Source organism: Bos indicus, chromosome 4 (assembly GCF_029378745.1).
Source record: "Bos indicus isolate NIAB-ARS_2022 breed Sahiwal x Tharparkar chromosome 4, NIAB-ARS_B.indTharparkar_mat_pri_1.0, whole genome shotgun sequence".
Taxonomy (NCBI): Eukaryota; Metazoa; Chordata; class Mammalia; order Artiodactyla; family Bovidae; genus Bos; species Bos indicus.
Genome location: NC_091763.1, coordinates 50218882 through 50221997, shown reverse-complemented (window position 1 = coordinate 50221997; position 3116 = coordinate 50218882).

Genomic DNA, 3116 nt, shown 5'->3' with positions numbered 1-3116 from the left:
GTGATGCCTGCTCTATACCGTAAGTGGTGATAGTAAGCATCCATGTCTCATTCCCAATCCTATGATAAAAGCTTGAAATTTTACCTCTAAATTTGAAATGATTTTTTTGTATTTGTACTATTTGTATTCTTTTGAGATGCTTATCATTAGATAAATATCTTTCTAGAGTATTTTAAGTTATTATCATGAACAAGTATTGAATTTTACCAAATGCTTTTCCTGCCTCTATTGTAAGCCATATTTGTTTTTCCTTTTCTCTGTTAATTACTAAATTACATTGCCTGATTACCAAATGTTAATTCAACATCATATTCTCAGAATAAATCCTTCTTGGTTGTGATATATGATCCTTTCTGTGTAGAGCTTGAATTATGTTTGCAATTATTTTCTTTAGAATTTTTACCTAGTTTGAAGAGAGAGTTTAGTTTTTAGCTTTACTTTTTGGAAAAGGAAATGCCCTTGCTTTTGGGTTCTGGAGGTCAAGGAAGTGCTCAGCTCATTATAGAAGTCAACAGGGATTTCCTCTTCTCTAATCTTTGGAAGACCTTGAGTAATATGTATGTTATTTAAAGTTCCGGGGAGGTTGGAATTTCAAGTTCAATTTCTTTAATAGATGTAGAACTATTCATATCTTCTTTTTCTTTAAGTGGCACTTTGGTAATTTGAGATTTTCTAGAAATGTGACGTTTTTTACAAATAAGTTTTCAAGGTAATTATTGTAATGTTCTAAATCAGGGGTCCCCAACCTTCAGGCTGTGGACCAGTACATCCTGTCAGATCAGTGGTGGCATTAGATTAGGGCTTCCCAGGTGCTGCAGTGGTAAAGAATCTGCCTGCCAGTACAGGAGAAACAGGAGATGTGGGTTTGACCCCTTGGTTGAGAAGATCCCCTGGAGTAGGAAACTCACTCCAGTATTCTTGCCTGGGAAGTCCCATGGACAGAGGAGCCTGGTGGGCTACAGTCCTCGGGGTTGTAAAGAGTCAGACAGGACTGAGCGACTGAGCACACAGGCACAATAAATGTAATGAGTTTGAGTCATCATGAAGCCATCACCCCCATTTCTTAATCCATGGAAAACTGTCTGGTCCTTGGTTACCAAGGACAGTTCTAAATAGTATCTTATTATTACCTTCTCAATGCCTGCATAATTTCTAGTGATGTCTCCTTTTTTCATTTCTGATATTGGTAGTTTGAGCCTTTTCTCTTTTTCATTAATCTTGCTAGGAGTTTATTTATTTTATTAATCTTTTTTCATAGCTAACTTTTGGCTTTATTTATTTTCTTTATAGCAACTGAACAATAATAACAGTTATAAGTTTGTTTTAGTTTAATTAGTTTTAATTCTTAATAACTCAGATATGACTGTATCATCAGACAATCAAGTATCCCAGTGCTGGCAACTAGGTGTAGAATCTATGTGAATGTGATAGCTACAGACTCTTAACAGTCCAGGTATGTTATGTAGGTGGCCCAAATATAATTAGCAGCATTACTCTCAGGGATGTGGTTTTCTGAGATGGTGAATGCCTCATGGAATCATTCTAATCAAGTCAAATACCTCCTCAATTTACATTCTTTATTACAATATTCGATGTATATTAGAACAGCACAGAATTTTTTTGTGTTCTCTATAAAAGGAATTAGGCTCTAGATAGATTATTTTTTCTTCTATATAAATATCCAGTGAGACAATTTGGGAGTTGTGCAGGTGTAAGACGAATATTTAATTGCAGGACACTATGTATCCCTGAACCTTCTTACTGAATACCCATAAGGTTTCCCAATTAGTGTGACAAAAAGTGGAGAAGTCTCCTAAAATTTCCAAAATGCCTGGCTAGGTGGCTCTACCATTCCCTTTGAGATATGACCACTGTAATAGGGGAGAAGTCATATAACAGATGACCTTCACTTTTTTGTTGTCACAAGTGCTTCTTTCTTTCCACCTCCATCATCATTCAGAATTGACTACCAGACTCAGATTCCACTTTCCCTTTCCTGCTCAGAGAGGTTGTGGCTTCCTGGGACTTGCCCTAACAGAGGCTTCCTCTAGGCTGAATTGAGTCTATTCCTATTATTAATATGTAATAGTGTTCACTCACCACCACTACACTGATGCTAGTGCAAGATCTGTCCCCAACCTGTGTGGCAGCAGTTTTGGTCTTTCTAAAGTCCTGTGTATATACTTCTTTACTTGGGCTGTTCTGGACTCACTTCTAGTACTGACCACTCATTTCCAGTGAGTGGTCATCTCAGCATAAGGCTCCCTCCCAGTCCCTTGTACTTCAAGGAGATCCAACCAGTCCATCCTAAAGGAAATCAGTCCTGAATATTCATTGGAAGGGATGATGCTGAGGCTGAAACTCCAATACTTTGGCCACCTGATGCAAAGAACTGACTCATTAGAAAAGATCCTGATGCTGGAAAAGATTGAAGGTGGGAGGAAAAGGGGATGACAGAGGATGAGATGGTTGGATGGCATCACCGACTTGATGGACATGAGTTTGCGTAAGCTCTGGGAGTTGGTGATAGACTTCCTAGAGGAAGCCTGGCGTGCTGCAGTCCATGGGGTCGCAAAGAGTTGGACACGACTGAGTGACTGAACTGAACTAGAGGTCCCAGGGGATTTTCCAGATGCAAAATTGGCATCAAGGCTGATTGAAGGTCCTGATTGGGTTTGGAACTCCAGTTCACTACATATTTTAGGAGCACTGCCTGGATTATCTGTCAGTTTCAAATTCCTCATCCATGCTTTTATCTAGTTGTCACTTCTGCCCCTTAACTACGTCCTTTCTTGGACCAACATGGTGTTGTGTACCAGTTACAAAACTGGCAGTCTGTAGTCTAGTAGAGAATTCTGTGATGACATTAACCCAACAAATTATGGGGGCTGCAGCCTCCAGTCCCATAGCTAGCTGGGATTTCCCTGACTAATGGATTCACTATATGCTTGATACTGGGGCCCTCACCTTGAGGCCTTGTGACACTGTATGCATCGAGATAGCTTCCCCACTCCTAGTACTACACCTACCATGTTATACATCAAATCTCTTCCTACTTTTTCTTTGGTATGAGTTGCTGCTTACCTACTAAGCTAGAAGTGAGGCTGTGGGTCATT